Raw genomic sequence first — 19,731 nt, 5'->3', positions numbered from 1 at the left:
GTCTCAGTGTTCTCAATCAGTCCTGCTCTCTATAGATCAAAAACGTATCATCGTGCTCATATATGTAATAATCATATCTCAATAGCAGTTGTCTCCTATTCATACAGGACATCAAATCAAATATCATATTAGAACATAAATAATCATATATATCACTAAAAGTATACCATATTCATCCTCCCTCTCAAGGAGGTGCTAATCACAAGCCTAAGATTGTCTCATACAACAACATTGTCTCAATATATGAAGATATCTCATTCCCAGCTACATGCAAGATTCTCTACCAATCATTTCTTACATTTTCCATCATAATGTATCCATGCCATATCCAGATCTTACTCATATGAATCTCCAAGGAGCTTCTACATCATGCCACATGGCTAGTCATGCTAGTAACATCGTACTCAAACTCAGTCATGCTATGGACCTCCCATGCAAGATATCATGGCAGATCTCATAGTAAGGCAACATCCAAATGTGCTCATCTCATCAATAATTATCCTAATCATCATCAGTACACCCAAGTAGTCACATACCACAAGAGGATTGTCTCATGCAAGTAAGTTTAAGGATGTTAGACATCAAGTCAATGTGAATGAAGCGGCTCAATCATGAATCAACTCAGGTTCTATGCACATCATGTATATATACGGATGGATGTTCAAAACATAACATCAATGCTTCAATCATCTATCGATTGCCAAGTCAATTTCAACAATATCTCTTCACATCTTCTTGAAATTCAATCGAAGTGTCCAAGGATTTTCATTTCCACTTTCCAATATTTCTTCAATAGTTTCGGAGTATATATTTTATTTTCCCAACTTTAGAAATCGATTCATCATGCCATGATTCAGTATTTCAAGATTCAGAAGCCATCTTCCTCTTACTTAAATAATCAGAGGCTGATTTCCTGTCAAGAGTAGACCATCGACATATAAAACCAAAACCAAAATCAAATTCATACTTTGGAACACTTCTGAAGTAGAGGTTTGCATCAACACATCTTATTGGCTTCACCTGATAACTGTCGATGCAGACATATCTGGATCGAGGACCTTGATTTACACAAAGATTTATGCAAACATAACACTTCACCAAAGCAATATGCATAGCCTTACATGAATCATTGTTGTTAGATCAAAACTAATATCAAACTCATCAATATCATTTGTATAAAATTATTTAGACGAGGTGACAAGTAGAGTTCTCATCAAGTCATGATTTCATCTATTATCATGCCAACAAGTTGTCATAAGAAATATCAATCCAAATTTCATCAAATCATCCCCATGATCATAATATAAGTCACTAGATGCAAATGCATATACCAAGGATAAGTCATGCAGGTTCCAACCATTCATGGAGATAGCTTCATATTGAATCACAGTTGTTAATACTTCAACTAATGTGCTAAGAACGAGAAGGCCAATTGAATACCAATATTAGTCATTGGAAGTTCATAAATCATTCTCATCAAGGAAAATTATTATTCATCAAATCAAATCATATGTCATTAGGTCAAATCCAAATTTTCTATCATAGAGAGATTTATAATCCAGATCGAGTCAAAACTCCAAACGTTGTTTATCATCAGGTCAAATCCAAATTTTCTATCATAGAGAGGTTAGTAATCCATAACATATCTCAACATCGAGTCAAAACTCCAAACATTGTTTATATTAAATAACCAAATCATGTCAAACTCTTGTAGCACAAAGTTTAAACATAATGACATATCTGTATGCATGCTCTAGTCACCTGCAAACACAAGTTCAGTATATATCTATATATATATATATATATAGCTAACATCTTTCCAGCTCACAGATCTTTCAATTGTCTGCCCTGCATTCGTAAGACTGACATCCTTCAAATGAACATTTGATTTCATGCACAAAACTTCATTTTTGTGTCCCGCAGGCATAGTCGCACCCATAAGCCTTCTTGCGTGTAGTTGGAAGACTACAGTCGCACCCATAGGCCTTCATGCATGCGGTTGGAAGACTACAGTCGCACCCTTGACCTCACTTCCACGAGGATGAGAGGCTAAAGTCACACCTGTGAGCCTGCTTCCATGCGACTAACGCTTAGAGCCAAGGAAAACTCTCTCTCCTTAGATCAGAACTTTGTTGCAGATCAATAATGTCAAATGTTTGTCTTATTCATGCCCATAAATCATACTTTATCAGTAAAGAGTATACATATAATGAAAATGATAATAGGATAAGGGATTTTATAGAGAGATTCTCCCTTTGAATGGGAATCCACTTCAGTCATCTTCAATCAAGTTATCAACCAGTCTATAATATTATCATGCATCAATAGATTTGTTAGAACATAAAGTCAAACTATATCCACATATTCATCATGGTCATATATGTTATCATCAACTACTTCATCATGACATCAATCTGTCATCAAGGATTAGTGTTAAATATTTAATAGGAGCAGACTTCGAAAATCATGGTCACATGCATTACTTCTTTATCACATAACTCAATCCAATAAGTTAGGGCATTCAATTTTACCATATGCCACAATCACTAAGCACATCAAAATATAACCATGGTCAACAAAATATCATGAATATCAATCTCATAGTTATACTTTTATCATCATGGTTACCATGCTTATCATTATCAATAGGATCAAGTCAGGTCATTCAATAAAAATTTACCAAAACAACAAGAGTGTCAAACCTTTTTCCATACTTTCATCAGGCTCATCACAAGCATCATCAATAGTATTGTATATAGAAATCGAGCTAAACATCTCTTTGAAATTCATCATGTCTTATGCATGTCAAGTGTCATGAGTATCATCTGCTAGAGTCAAGGTGCTAGCCTTCTTTATGAGATCAATGTATCCAAAAGATAGATGTTAGCCAAACATCAAGTATACCAATATATCAAAGCTCAACATTAAGTAGCCTTATAGAATCAAGAAGTTCATCATGATCGAGAAGTAAGATACTTGTTAAATATTAAGTGCACCATTTCATCATAAGAATCATGAATTCAAATCACTTTCATATGCATGCATGAACCATTTGAGAATGAGACATTCTCATCATACCTTAGGGCTTAACTTGCCATAACATTGAAACAATATACCATGCATACCTTATAGTATTCAAATACTTGTGCATCCTTTTATTTGACATACCAGCATGTAGCACTTAGTCATATTTTCAACATGTGCCTATTTACATTTTCCAGTACTAGCTCTTCTCTTCCTGCACTAACCATGATCCTCAAGAAGGATCCACTTATCATATCTCATCAAGGAGGTTAGAAACACCCAAATACTCAAATATACATGAAAGAAGTATAAGTAATGATCAAAACAATAATCAGATATATAAGTCTAAAAAAAGTAAAGACATATAGGCGCATCATAAGTCAAGAGCTACTTATCTTCAATGAGAGGTGATCCTCTCCCTCTTGAACCAACCTTCAAGAGTCATCATTTTCCATATAACAATGTTGCCTTCAATATTTCAACCAAATTTATCAACCAGGCCTACTAGAGACTATCCCATCTAGGGCTTCATCAAATCTGTCACAAGTGCTTGAGCATATTCAAATTGACCATGCTAAATTTCATATCTCATATCCTTTCCATAAACCAGGGTTTCTCTCAAACCCTAACCTCATAATGTCCATCAAACCCTAATACGCAAACTGCCTAAGGTTATCTTCAAACCTTAGAATTCTTTTAGGTCTCCTCCATCTTCTCTTGCTTCCATCAAAGGTGTCTCCATGGGGGTGATCTCCATGACTTTGTTCCAGCCCAAGTCTAATACCATGTTAATTTTTCATAGGGCTATATTTTTCTTTGCTTTGATAATTGCATTTCTGCATTAATACATTAAATTCACCTCAAAAAATCATAACATTATTCAGATTTACATCATTATTCATCATCCTATGCAACTATGTAGAAAGAACAATATCATCATCAACAATGCAACAGAACATAAAGGAACAATAGAATAAAAACATTCACACATAGAGACACCAAGATTGGTCGAAGACCAGGGAAAAAACCACTATGGGTAAAACCTTTGCAAACTCTTCTTCTTAGATTGTCATCAAGTAATTCAACAAAAGATATTACAATGATCCATATCTTAATATATGCAACTAACCAGAAAAACAAATACAACATCCATGAAATGAACCCAACAATGTATATGCTCAAAACTCTGATTCTAAAGACTGTAATGAACTGTCGTCGTCTGCAGTCAACTGTCAAACCCTATGGTCTCTTAGAAAAATCTTCAGAAGACTGATATTTCATCTTTTAGATCTTGGTCGTATGGAGGAGGTGTCATGCGACTGGCTATATCTTTCCCAGTTGCTCCCTAAAACCCGACATGCGAGCGACTCAGGTCAAATATGGACTGTGGAAACCCTAAACCCCCAATCGCATGGATAGAGAGTTGTCCATGCGACTAAAAGGCTCCAGTTGCACGAATGAGCTTATGTGCATGCAACTATAGTCAAATCCTTCTTGTTTTGTGCCTACCACTGGGGCCCAAAATGCTAAATCAGAGATGCAAGCCTCAGACCCTGCAATTTCACCTTAGAGTGAACTTGATCCTCTGTGGACGAGCCTCAGACCTGTGCATGCCAGAAACAAGATGGAAGAGTGTCTCATCATCATGTCCAAATGAGGTAGAGGGCACTTGTATTTATATCCTTTCAAGGTGGTCCACTTTGCTTTAGGGTCGACCTTATCAAATGTGCACATGTGGGTTTTTCTTCATAAATACACTTTCCTTTATCCGATCTGAGTGATCTTTAGGTCGATTTTGGTCCTCTCGAAAAGAGAAATCCAATGCGATCATTATCTCCATTAGGTGAGCTGTCCAAAGTGGAATTTGACCGCAGTTGCATATTTTTAACACCTATATCTTGTGTTCATTGTGTTTCACATTTATCTTGTTGATGAAATAACATAATAATATTAAGAAGAAGAACCTAAATCACAAGTAAATGTCATGTAAAGGAAAACATTAAGTTTCCATATCAGTTTTCCAACATGGTATCAGATTTATGGTCAGTATAAAGGCAACAAATATCACCTTTTATGTGAAAGAGAAAGGGTTTCATGCCTTGCACTGAAGGTTGAGCCACCTAGAAGGAGAGCCAAATTAAAATAATATATTTCTGAGCATATTCTTAGGTTTGTACCTTTGTAGCTAAGCGCAGGCCTGAGCTAGTAGACAAAAACTTGAGGAAGGGAGCCGAGTAGCATTGTTGGAGGTCTAAAAGGCAAATCATCTAACCTAGTCAAGGTTGAGGTCCTTGAGAAGAAAAGTGAAGTTCTGAACATGGATGTAAGGATACGAAATCACCACCAAAATTTTGAGGTTAGAAGTACATGAATGTAAAGGTGGTTGATCTACAAGTTAAGGTACCTTCTTTGTGGACTATAACAAGTTCCAATATCAAGAAAAGAGTCTACTTATCCAAGACAGAATTGTTTAGAAGCTTTGAAAGCCTATTATAAAACTACAATCACGATAATCTCTAAAAGAGCTAAGACTCCTATGGAACGAAGGACCTGGGAAAATATTAGAAATCTTAGCTCTGTGGATGACTGAATTATATTTTGTGGTGTCTCTTTTTATTCCTCACTGCCAGCAAAGAGAAAATACCAAGCAGATCTATTTGGTAGACCTATTGTAAGACTACAGTCATTATAGAAGCCGAGATTCCTGTGTAGGAGTAAACAAATATGTGGATATAAATATATATGAAGGTCGAGCTCTACTATGGCATAGAAAGTCAAACTTAAAGAACAAGAAAGTCTTTGTATGAACAAGGATGCCAAGCTTATTTGAAAGAGATATATCAGTAGATTGATGAAGCACTAATCATAGGGTCACACTCAAGTCCTGTAGTAGTTCTTTATACCCTAACCAAAAGATTGAAGAACAATGGAATCAATTATATTTGAAGTCTCTTTGAAGGATCTCTTGAAGGAAGTAGTTTATAAACATTGTAGAAGAAGATGTCTAGATGTAAATCTAGACCATCTTGCACAAAAGATCTTATTGATCTAATCTATAATACTCAGTAAAATTAATCACTAACCAGACTATGTTTTGAGTTTTGTTCTTCATAATTTACTTCAGAAATTTGGAAGTCTGAAATAGGTACCAAACCTATTTTGAAGGGGCTTCTGTGTAATTTTTGAATATTGGTAGATGAACCAAGCTTGAAAGGACAACACCATTTGCTCTTATTTGACACTCCCAAGATCGTTGGGAGTCAATATTTGACTTTGGCATCTTGGAATCAATTGAAAGATTGTGACAGTTATGGAAGTGTAAATACCTTAGACAATGTAATCAATGTGAGAGCTTTGTAGTAGACTTCTTGTGATCGCGAAGGACTAAGGTATGTGGTCCTTGACTTTGACGTATGTATTATTTTTATGCATTTTGGGTCTCACATAAATTGTATTATGTTTTTGGGGATAAGTTTGGTTCTAGGGTTTATTGAAGATTATTGATAACTAAGATTTTGTAAAACCCTAGTTGGCCCTTGAAAACCCTAGTCAAGTGAGAAACCCTAATATGTTTGTTCCCTCATAGAAACCCTAGCTTTTTGTTTCTAGGGTTTGCAAGTAGTCTAGGGTGTATGACAAATATTATTAAGGGTAGAATTGAATTTTGGGTTCAAACCTTAGGATTGATGTCTCAAAGGAAATATCTAGGAACTTAGGGTTTAAATCTAAAAATCTTAAGGATTATCCCTCTAAGATACCATGGTATCCCTAGATTGTCAAAGTTGCAATCATGCTCTTGTATTTGCATATTTTTCTTGGTGGTACTTGCCATAATGCAGGTATATGGCTAAGAAAAACTGATCTTATGAGAAACGTGATGAATGGAGGGAACTGCAAAGACCCTGAAGGAACTAATGTTATCCAAAGTTCATTGAAGAAAGAATGGTAACTTGGTAATCAAGTTGGATCCTGCCACTCTGATAGACTCTCGTGGAGATGAACCATGAATATGTTTTGAAGATAATCATGGTTAGGTAAGTCTAATGAGGATATCTATTATTGGTTATCTAGTTAACATGTTGCTTTGCTACCTGGAAAGTTGTTGTAGGTTTACATGTTGATAGTTGAAGCAAGTTCAACTATGTGGATGTTGAGGGAAAAACTCAACATTTGGTACCTAACATCGTGGAAGATCAAGATATGCTCATATTGGGATTGGATGATAGCAACATAAGAAGATAACCTGAATTTCTAGACGAAAGATCACTTTCTTGAAGAAGTTATGAACAAGGTTTAATAGAATGCCTTCATTGATAAAGCTAAGACGAAAACGATGTGCAAGTTGGATGCCTAGAACCTGTCGTAAGAAGATGGCTCTGTGAAAGGGAGCATGCTTTGTATGATGAGATGCAAAGGAAAGAGGGACATGCAAGTTGATAGCTGATGAAAGACAAGTTTGAAGACTTGTGGTTGTGACTTCTTTAAGGAAGTTGGAATCTCCTCTAGGTTTGAGAGGGAGTAAAAGAAGTCTCCTTGAAAATGAGTGGGATCTATTCTTTGATTACAAAGAGAATAGGGATGTCCTCCCTGCTTGAGAGGGAGTATGGTTGGACACTGGTTCTCCCTATGTCATTTACTAGACCAAGACTAACAATCGTAAGTCTAGTGCATGCACCGCGGATGGGGAGAATGATAACTTGTTTGGTTCTCCTCTTGTTAGGTACTTTGATGGATTAGGACTAATGTCCTAATTCAAGTACATGGACATGGATAAGGAGAATGATGGATTGGATAAGCATCTTGAAAAAACATTATTGAGTCATGAAATGTGATGAATTAGGATAGAGATCCTAGGTCATATGAACTTAGATAAGAAAGCTTTGTTGGACATACATTCTTGAGTTGTGTGATGGATTAGGATGGAGATCATAGATCACATGGATTTGGATAAGAATGGTCTGATGGTAGTATTACTCTAGATATCCTAGGTGGAGTATGTACAATGATAAGGTGGTATGGTGTCCTATGGAATGCCTCCTGGCATTGTGCTCCGATCTTGTGAGAGATAGAGTGTACTTGTTCGGATCCCACCCTAACCCCCTTATTTATGTAGTAGGATCGAGTCATATATAGTTAAGTCAAGAGTCAATAAAGCCCATATTAATAATTGTAAGTGGTTAACCCGCATTTAATGACAGGACCACAGTTAGTTGCAAATGGGCCATGGTATTAGATAGATGGTATTAATAAGAACCATGGTATTTCTCCATGGTATTGCATGTATGAATCATATATAAAGGATAGAGACTCCCTGCGAGGAGCATCGTGTCTTATTTTGTAATCGAGCTCTGCTCTATTGGAGGTTTCCCCCTTGAAGAGGCAAGTGAACATTGCTTCCTGAATAATAAAATACTTGCTATTGTTTCTCACTATTCTATGTTCTGGGTATATTTCTTTGCATATTTGGTATTTTGGTATCATATTGCAGGTTAAGAGAATAACAAGTGGTATCAGAGCACTTTCTAGGGCCGGTGGGATCTCCAATTTTTAGCAAAAAAAAATTTGGCTAGAGACGTGTTCCCGCATCTTTAAACCACGGGATCTGTCGTTGAGCACATAAACCTGCGGATTTGGGGAGGCATGCACGCAGGAAATACAAGAGGTTGTCATGCTTGTTGGACTCCCTTGTAACCCCTGTGGGTACCCCTTCGAGTAGTAGCGCATTAGACAGAACCACGCACGGACTGTCTTCCAAGTACCCTCTGGGTATATCGGAAGCCCCCTAGCTCCTTTGAAACCTCGCCATAGATAAATCGTCAGCCGTCTTGCTGCTATAGTACATCGAGAACAGCACTCGGAGAGATTACTCGCCCGTACGATAGGGTAGTCGAGTTGTACGGCTAAGGGTATGGTTGATCCTCCTTAGTTAGTGCCCTGAAACATTGGGCCGAGTATTACTGTCAGACCCTTATGTATATTGCGATCTGTAGCACCTGACACACTTTGAGACCATAGTTCCCTTCTCTATCTCTAGATCACGCATAATCTCTGCCAGATCAGATCTCGCAAGTGGGGGTTTTACAGTAGCAGCCACAATCAGTCCCGTCATTCAAATTTATCAGAACAGCGATTCAGATCTATTAGATCCATCAGATCCATGGCAGCAATCTATTCCACCGTTCAAGATCTCTCCGATCAGCCATTCAAATCTCTCAGATCCATTAGATCTGCCATCCAGATTTGAGTAGTTGTGTGGGTTCCTATACCTGGGCGTGATTTTCGCAGGACTTTTGGCAGCATTGACATTTCGGAGATTTGGCGACTGCAGTATTCCTAAGAAAGGAGTAAAACTCTGTTAGGAGTTTTTAGAAAAAAAAAAACCCGGGGTGCTTATTGGTGACTTAGCCCATAAGAATCAGGACGACGAGCTGAGCAAGGTGGTACCATTCAATTGTTAGTGCCAAAAAATTCAAGCGGTCCCGAATTTCAAGTACATCGGATAGGTGCATGGTAGAAACTAGAGCTCAAGCTATGGCCAATGAGAAGATCGACAAACTTGAACAATCCTTGAAAGACATCCTAGACCAGCTGGCGAAAATAACTACAACACTCTCTACGGGCAAGGCGGAAGCCCACGAGGAGGCGTATATTGGCAATGAACACAATGAGGGTGAGTCTAGCCACTCTCTTCACCTTTGGGGCACCCACCAACAATCCCGTCTACGACCACCCAAGCTAGATATGCATAAATTTGATGGCTCTCACCCAGCAGCATGGATAGCACAAATGGAGCAATATTTCAATCTGAATTACATCTTGGATAATGCCACTCAGCTTATGGTGGGGAGCATGTACTTGGACAATGAAAGATGGCAATGGTGGCAATGGCATCAACGTTGCAATGGAAGGCCCTTGACTTGGGACACATTCAAAAAAGCTCTTATGGAACGCTTTGACCATGACTTTGCTTTTTTGGGTCGTCTCACTAAGCTCCGACAGGCTGGCACAGTGGATGAATATATTACAGCCTTTGAAGCCTTAGCTTTCCGCACTTTAGGTCTACAGGATGAGTTCTACACAGAATGTTTTATCAATGGTCTTAAAGAGGCCATACAAGCCCACGTCCGACTGCACCACCCTCCCACATGGTCGGAGGCTTGCAAGGTAGCTCGTTAAGTGGAACGTGCATTAGCGACCCAGTACAATCACCCAAATTTCACCTCCAAGGGTCACCCCCCACAGGCTCACAGCACTACCCAAACACTTAAGGTTCAAAAGGTGTCACCTACAGAAATGGCAGAAAGAAGAAAGCAAGGATTATGTTACTATTGTGATGAAAAATACTCCCCCGGTCATAAATGCAAGGAGCCCAAACTCTTTCAAACTGATGCTACTGATCACAGCTCATTAGAGGAAGCCCCACTGCTTGAGGAACCAGAGGAGGAAGAAGAGGACAACCAGAAGGATCATGTTCCTAAAGAACCAGTTATTTCGCCACATGCTTTGGCAGGGATTTCTTCACCTCAAACTCTCAAAATCAGAGGTTTTATTAAGCATCGTCCAGTGGTAGTCTTGATTGATAGTGGAAGTACACATAATTTTATCCATCAAAGAGTCACGGAAACAGTGCATTGTTTTGTACGAGCAGTTTCTAAATTCCAAGTCCAAATTGCAGATGGGGGAACAATGAAATGTGACGGCCGCTGTGAAAATGTCAAACTTCAAATGGGGGATTATCAGTTAAAGACCCACATGTTTGTCATCCACATGAGAGGGTGTGACATTGTCCTTGGTGCTAAATGGCTTCGCACATTAGGCCCAATCACAATGGATTTCCAGGAGTTATACATGAGCTTTAAGCAGAACAACCACACACATACCCTCCGCGGACTCCAAGCGGGAGCTCCCTCTATCATCAGCTCACATAGGATGGAAAAATTGTTAAAAAAGGGCCATCATGGATTTATAGCTCAACTTAATGTCATCCAGGCCGTCGCACCCAATTCTCTTCCGATTCATCCTGAGATGCAACAGATCTTAAATAACCATCTGCCAGTCTTTGACAAGCCTCATAAGCTTCCACCCTCGAGAGGGGAACATGATCATAGCATCACTTTGGTCCCAGGGGCCCAACCACCAAATGTGCACCCATATAGATATCCATTCACCCAACAGAATGAAATAGAAAAAATAATCAAAGAACTTTTGGAAGCAAGCATCATTCATCCCAGCATTAGTCCTTATTCATCACCAGTGGTCATGTTGCTCAAAAAATATGGGGAATGGCGTATGTTTCCAGACTTCAGGGCCCTCAATAAGTTGATAGTCAAAGATAAATTTCCCATCCCAGTTGTTGATGATTTGTTGGATGAACTCAATGGGGCTCAATTCTTCCCTAAGCTCGATCTTCGTTCAGGCTACCACCAAATTCGCATGAAAGAAGTCGACATTCCAAAGACTGCTTTCCAAACTCATGAAGGCCATTATGAGTTTCTGGTCATGCCATTCAGTCTTTGTAATGCCCCATCTACTTTTCAGAGCATTATGAACCACTTGCTCAAACCATATCTCAGAAAATTTGTCCTTGTTTTCTTCAATAACATTCTTATCTACAGTCACACTTGGGCCGCACATCTTCAGCATGTAGATCAGCTCTTGCACCTACTCCGCGAGCATAAATTATTTGTTAAGATGTCCAAGTGTTCTTTTGGCATGGAAGAAGTTGAGTATTTGGGCCACATTGTGGGGCGTGAAGGTGTCAGGGTGGACCCCAAAAAGATCCAAGCAATGCAGGATGGGCCTCAACCTAAGACTTTGAAGAGCCTAAGAGGATTTTTGGGTCTCACGGCCTACTATCGCAAATTTGTCCGCAACTATGGTCGCATTGCGAGGCCCTTCACTTAACTCCTCAAGAAAAATTCATTCCTCTGGAATGATGAAGCACAACAGGCCTTTACAGCTCTCAAAAATGCCATGTGTTCCACTCCAGTCTTAGCACTACTCGACTTCACCAAATCTTTTGTCATTGAATGTGATGCTTCGAGCACGGGTATTGGGGTAGTCTTAATACAGGAAGGTCGACCCTTGGCCTTCACAAGCCAACAACTAAGTGGTAAGAATCTAGGACAATCTACCTATGAGAAGGAGATGATAGCCATCTTACATGCAGTGGATACCTGGCGACCTTACTTGTTGGCGATGCTTCCAAATCCGCACAAACCATCAAAGTCTTAAACATTTTTTGGAGCAATGCCTATCCTCACCACAACAAAAGAAATGGCTCACCAAATTGTTGGGATACGATTATGAGATAATTTATAAGAAAGGGCGCGAAAATATTGTAGCAAATGCATTATCTCGCCAATTTGAGGACGAAAGTACCCTACTAGCAATTTCCCTTCCCATTCCAGAATGGATTGAAGAGGCTCGCAGGGAATGGTTTTCACATCCCTGGCTCTCCCAACTCATTACTCAATGCAGACGGATCCAAATTCCACCAAGGGCTACTCGTGGCAGGATGAGATTCTGCGCTACAAGGACAGAGTCGTACTATCACCAACATCCACCCACAAAAGCAGCATTTTGGCAAAGTTGCACTCATCCCCCACTGCAGGACATTCAGGCTTTCAGAAGACGTATGCTCGCACTCGACGATCATTTTTTTGGACAGGAATGAAAAAGGACATTCTTACTTTTGTAGCGGAATGCGACGTCTGTCAGTGCCACAAAGGAGAGACTTTCAAAGCACCAGGCACATTACCCATCCCGACATCAATATGGACGGAGGTTTCTATGGATTTCATTACAAGTCTTCCAAAGTCCAGAAACAAGTTAGTCATCATGGTGGTGGTGGACAGACTTTCTAAGTATAATCATTTGTGCGCCCTACCCCACCCTTTTACACCAACTTTGGTCGCTCAATATTTCATGGATCAAATCTTCAAATTGCATGGCATGCCCACTTCCATTGTGTCTGATCGTGACCCAGTCTTCACCAGTAATTTTTGGCAGGAACTCTTCAAGCTACAAGGTACCCAACTAAAGCTCAATACTTCCTATCATCCACAAACTGATAGTCAAACTGAAGCAATCAACAAATGTCTAGAAACCTACCTTAGGTGTTTCACTTCAGAAAAGCAACATCTATGTGTACAATGGTTACCTCTAGCTGAATGGTGGCATAACACCAACTATCATGCCACCACCAAAATGACTCCATATGAAGCAGTTTATGATCAACTCCCTCCTTCCCCTACTTATTATATCAAGGGGTGCTCAAAGGTACAAGCAGTGGATCAACTCCTACAGAACCGCACAACCATGCTCACCCATCTTAGAGAGAATCTTCATCAAGCTCAAAACCACATGAAGCAACAGGTAGATCAACATCGATCAGAACGCTAATTTCAAGAAGGAGATTAGGTATTTTTGAGGCTGCAACCATATAAGCAAACATCACCCAAAAACAAGGGGTGTTAGAAACTATCTCCAAAATTCTACGGACCGTATCAAGTACTTCAGCGCATTGGAGAAGTGGCCTACAAGCTAGCTTTGCCACCCACTGCAAAAATTCATCCAGTTTTCCATGTCTCATGCCTCAAGAAAGTGATTGGGAACAACTGCAGAATTCAAACCAATCTACCTGAATTGGATGAAGAAGGGTCAATCTAGCTCCAACCTAAACAGGTCCTGGACACACGCGAACGGCACCTGCATGGCCACATGATCAAGGAAGTCCTCATCAAGTGGAAAGACATGTCTCCGAAAGATGCAACCTGGGAACTAGTCACTATTCTTCAGCAGTTTCTGCAGCTTCAGCCTTGAGGACAAGGCTATTCTTATGGGGGAGGGCATGTTAGGGTCCCACCCTAACCCCCTTATTTATGTAGTAGGATCGAGTCATAGTTATAGTTAAGTAAAGAGTCAATAAAGCCCATATTAATAATTGTAAGTGGTTAACCCGCATTTAATGACGGGACCACAGTTAGTTGCAAATGGGCCATGGTATTAGATAGATGGTATTAATAAGAACCATGGTATTGCTCCATGGTATTGCATGTATGAATCATATATAAAGGATAGAGACTCTCTGTGAGGAGCATCGTGCCTTATTTTGTAATCGAGATTTGCTCTATTGGAGGTTTCCCCCTCGAAGAGGCAAGTGAACATTGCTTTCTGAATAATAAAATACTTGTTGTTGTTCTCACTGTTCTTTGTTCTGGGTATATTTCTTTGCATATTTGGTATTCTGGTATCGTCTTATAGGTTAAGAGCATAATAGTACCTGTTAAGGCCTTGGCTAATGAGACAATATTGGCTATGATGAATGATGCTTATCAGTCTAGATGGGTCCTAGGTCTTGGAAGCCTCCTTTGAAATTGATAAGAGGAAGTTTTTATGGGTTTCCCCCTTGGTGGGTTTTCCCCTGGCATGGAGCCTATATCTTTTGCTCCTTGTGTTTGGCATTTATCTTGATGATGAAAGAACATAATAATGTTAAGAGAAAGAATCTAAATCACAAGTAAATGTCATGTAAAGGAAAACATTAGGCTGCCCTATCAATTTTCCAACATAATGCACCTATCTTTTCGTAACTTTCATAATTTTTTATAGCAATCAAAAGAATTTTTCCCCGTAATGAGGACAACGATGGAGATCATAACTGTTATTTTTAGGATAACAATGGTATGTTCTATGCTTAGAGAAATTTTAATTCAATTTTCTTTATTAGCCCAATATCAGATCCAGTATAGCAATCACATCAACATGATAGTAAAATGCAGATAGAACATAAACAATAATAGTAGAAGACAAGCCAACACAAGAGGACACAAGATATGGCACCAACTAGGGACAAAACCCAATGTGGGGAACACTTAATCAATTCTTCTTATAATTCTTCAAAATTTTAGTAGAGAGAGAGAGTACAATTTACAATATTCACTTGCCCAAACTGATCAGTCAAAACAACAAAAACAAAAAGCCCTAACTAGAAAGTCAATGTTGGTCAACAGGGCTGAAATTGACCTCCAAAACAACTCGATAAACCTTGTTCAAATAGGCCTCCAACGACAAGATAATGTAGCCCAAAACAATCCAAAAATAACCGGTCAAATTTGGTCAACAAAAGTCAATGGAATAACTTGAATTAGGGCAGTCAATGCTGGTCAACATAGGGGTCAAACTGCCTTGGTTTTTGTGCCCAAAATAGTGGCCTGCCCAAACAGAAGTCTCCCTCACAAAACTGAAGTCAACGCTGGTCAAAGTGAGCCTCCTAAAATTTGGGTCAAATCTGGTCAACATAATAGCTAGAAAACCAGACCTTCCTTCGCACGTGTGGAGAGAGAGAGAAGCCTAGAAATTTGTACCCAATCAAGATGAGAGAGAGAAAGATAAATGAGAGTGATGCCAAAATGAGGAGGATGCTCCTTGTATTTATAAGCTAACGTTGAGGATGAATAGACGTGTCTATTGGGCTTCTAAGCCTACATGAGGTTGTTGGCTGACCTTGACAATTTGTCCATAATCAAAATAAATTCGTAACTTCATTTGTACATGTCAGAATGGGATGATCTTTAGATCAATCCTACACCTCTCGGAAAGAGGAATCCAAGAAAAATATCAGCTACCTCATAAGAGTTGTCCAAAGTGATTTTTGGCCCTAGGTGCCAAATTTAACACTCCCTCTCAACTAGGGAGAACATCACCTGCCAAATTGTCTGACAATCTATACCATCCCTGTCATTACTCTGCTTTGTTGAACCATGAAGAAAGAAGAAATGATCGAGAATGTATCATACCATTCTCCATTAACCTGAAGTCAGTCTCCAATAATAGAGAGTGTGTCATACCACTCTTAACTGACCCAAAGTCAGTTTCCATTGATCCCAGATCAATATTAACATCCTAGCATAGGGAGTACAGTAGTACACGATGTGTCCATCGGTAGTACTATGGTCCCTATCCTTATTTCCCTACTCATTGGCCAGATGAGAGGTACTTCGCATGAATACTGGACTGCATGGGTAGGATCTGCCATTCATCCTACTCATATGCCATAGGGGAGGGTGAACCACTCACCCTATGCATATGACACCATGGGGTATCACAGGGGAAGGTGAATCATTCACCCTGTACACAATGCACCACTAGGGGAGAGTGAGTCACCCTATGGTCACTCATCACTCCAAGAAGTACCCCAAGCCCCCCAAAGCTCCTAGAGCTCACTATCCATCTCATACAGGACCCTCATAAGAGGGTCTCTCCACGACAACAAGTTGTTCACGGAAGGTTAAGAATTTGACCTTCCCAAGGGACTTCGTAAGAATATCAGTTGTCACAAAGACGATTCCCACTCTAGTTGTCACAAAAGATCATGGTGTTATCTAGCACATGTCCAAACAACTCACTAAAGAGCTTCCTCAACTAGACAACTTCACAGGAGGCCAAACTAGCAGCAATGTATTCAGCCTCAGCGATGCTTAAAGCAACCGACTTATGCTTCCTGCTCATCCATGATATTGAAGTAGAACCTAGAGAGAAGAAACATCCTGATGTGCTTTTGTGATCCACCACATTGTCAGCCCAGTCTGCATCAAAGTAACCATGGAGCCTCACATTCCAGGCAGTGTATCTTAGTCCATAAGTGATTGTGCCCCGAAGATACCTCAAGAGATTCTTGGCAGCAATCTAATGTATATGATGAGGCTCAACCATAAACTGACTCAATGTGTTCACTGCAAAACATATGTCCGAACGAGACTTCACTAAGAACATCAGGGGCCCTATGAGTTGATGATACTTAGAAGGATTTCCCAAATCATGCCCGGTAGCACTTCCGCATAACTTCTTGAAGTTAAGTTCCATCGGAGTAGTCACAGACTTGTAGTCCACCATCCCAAATATTTCAAGTAGCTTCACAACATATTTTCCTTGAGAAAGGAAAATCTCGCCTAGCTTTTGCCAGACCTCTAACCTTAGGAAGTAATGCATCAGTCCTAGGTCCTTCATATCAAATTTGGAAGCCAATGCTCTCTTACATTGATGAATAGGAGGTTTTTCACCTGTCAGAAAGAGATCATCCACGTAGAGTACCAAGATGAGAGATCTATCATTCTCAACCGTAAATTAAAGGTTCAGATCAGCTTCACGTCTTGTAAATCCCAACTTCATCAGATAGCTATTGATCCCCTCATACCAACTCGAGGTGCTTGCTTCAACCCATAGAGGGATTTCTTCAACCTGCATACATGTGACTGACGATCTTGAACTTTGAACCCCTCATGTTATTCTACATAGACTTCCTCCTTAAGTGAACCATGCAAGAAGGCAATCTTGACATCTATCTGATGAAGATTAAAACCTTGCGAGGCAGCAAGGGCTATAATCGAACAAATGGTGGTGTTGTGGGCAACCGGTGCAAATATCTCATCATAATCTACACCTTCCTTTTGAGAGAAGCCTCGAGCAACGAATCTAGCCTTGAAATTTTCAGCAGTTCCATCAGCACCATGCTTGATCTTGTAGAGCCATTTAGAGGTGACAACAAATTTGTCCTGGGGTCTAGGGGCCACATCCCAAACATCATTCTTCATAATTGATTCGTACTCTTCATTCATAGCATCTTTCCATACTTGTTGCTTCACAGCTTCTTCGAATGAGCAAGGTTTAGACTAAATAATTGTGCTCGTAGCAGTTAAGTACCCTTGGTAACTATTAGGCTTCTTGCTTTCACAAAATTTCCCCCTCGGTGCTACCCACCTTGGTGCAACATGTCTCTCGGCATCTTCGAGAGTTTTCCTCAGCCATGAGGGTCTCCTTTTGGAGAACGAGGGCTCATGAGGAGGAGGAACAATGGGATCTATTAGTTCTTCAACATCGAGCATCGGCTCATCCTACGATTCTCCCTTCTTTCCAGAATCTGCTTCTTTGTCCTTCCTTGAAAGGGGAAGGTTACTAATCTTCCCAAAGGCAACATCCTCATCAAAAGTGACATCATGACTTATCTCCACTTCTCTTTGACCAGGTACATAGATTTTATATGCCTTAGAAGTTTCACTATAGCCCACAAATTTTCCTTTCTTCTCGGAAGCATCCAATTTGCTTCTCTTTTCTTTCGGCACATGAATATATACGAGGCTATCAAAAATTCTAAAGTAGGAAACATCAGTGTTCTTACTGGTGAAAACTTCTTCGAGAGTCTTGGAATCCAACGTTTGATGAGGGCATCTATTTTGAACATACACAACAGTGTTGGCAGCTTCGCCCCATGTGAACTTTGGAAGTCCTTGATCATGAAGCATGACACGAGTGGCTTCTATAATGGAACGATTCTTCCTTTCAACAACACCATTTTTCTCAAGAGTATATGTAATAGTAGTCTCCCTCTTAATGCCAGCTTCTCTACAATAATCTTTGAACTCATTTGATTCGTATTCGGTTCCATTATCGGTCCTCAATATTTTGATGTTCTTCCCTGTTTGATTTTCCACCAAGGCTTTAAAGGCACGAAACCATGAGAATATTTCATCCTTCTTCTTCAAGAAATATATCCAAGTTTTGCGAGAGAAGTCATCCACAAAGACAACATAATATAAATATCCCCCTAATGATGTCACAGGCAACATACCAAATAGATCAAAATGAACCAATTGCAAAATGTATGTGGTCTTGCTATCACTTGAGGGGAATGGTCCCCTTGTATGTTTTCCTGACAAACACCTTCATGTTCAACTTTAAATTCGGGCATACATGTCACCATCTTCCTTGCATCGGGTAGAGCCTTATAGTGAAGATGAGCAAACCTCCGACGATAGTTCAGATTGAAGTGATGTGTCGCAAGACATAACTCCCAGTGGACTTCCGCCAACTTGATATAAATTGTCAACCCTGAATCCAAGAGTAAATTCTTCTTTGAAATTTCTTTTCCATACACGTACCCTTCCATCGATGAATGCCACCTTGAATCCTTTGTCTTCCATCGCCGAAATAGACACAAGATTCTTCTTTACATCAAGTACATATAGTACTTCTTGAAGATGAACAGTTTTACCTTGATTCAATTGAAGGGTAACATTTCCAACTCCCTTCACAGGATAGGTGGCATTGTCTCCAAGGATAATTTCCAAATTTGTATCCTTCTCTATCAATTTGAAAATCTTACTTGTTCCCGGTGAAGTTCCTTGAGGCACCACTATCAATCATCCAATTTCCCAAAGTATCCGGAGGAGACGCAGTAGAGAGGGAAGATATAAGATGAAATTCCTTTTGCTTAGAATTTAGAACATTAGACTCATCATACCTAGAGTTTCTTGTTCCTTTAGAAGCTCAATCATTTCCAAGTTGAGTAGCGGAACATTCATTTTCCCTTTGTTGTTGAACCTGACATTCCTTTGATTTTTATTGTTGCCCTTGGAATGACTGTGATCATCATCATGAGATGTGTCCCTTCTATTTGGACACTCCCTAGCATAGTGACCAAACTTGTTGCAAACGAAGCATCTTCCCTTCCTTCCATTTTTGAATCTCGGTCTTCCTTGACTTTGCTTCTTTGAACCTACATTGTTCTCCCTCTTGGCATGAGCAGAGAATATAGTAGGATTATTCCTATTCAAAGGCATCTACAATTCCATCGTCCTTGTTTCTTCTTGAGAACACATAGTCAGCAATTCTTCAAAACCTAGAATTCTATCTTTATTCAAAATAGTA

Source organism: Pinus tabuliformis, chromosome 7, assembly GCF_031772625.1.
Source record: "Pinus tabuliformis cultivar Carrire ecotype Pingquan chromosome 7, CPIR1, whole genome shotgun sequence".
Classification (NCBI taxonomy): Eukaryota; Viridiplantae; Streptophyta; class Pinopsida; order Pinales; family Pinaceae; genus Pinus; species Pinus tabuliformis.
The sequence above is the reverse complement of the archived record's forward strand: the minus strand, read 5'-3'. Positions refer to the sequence as shown.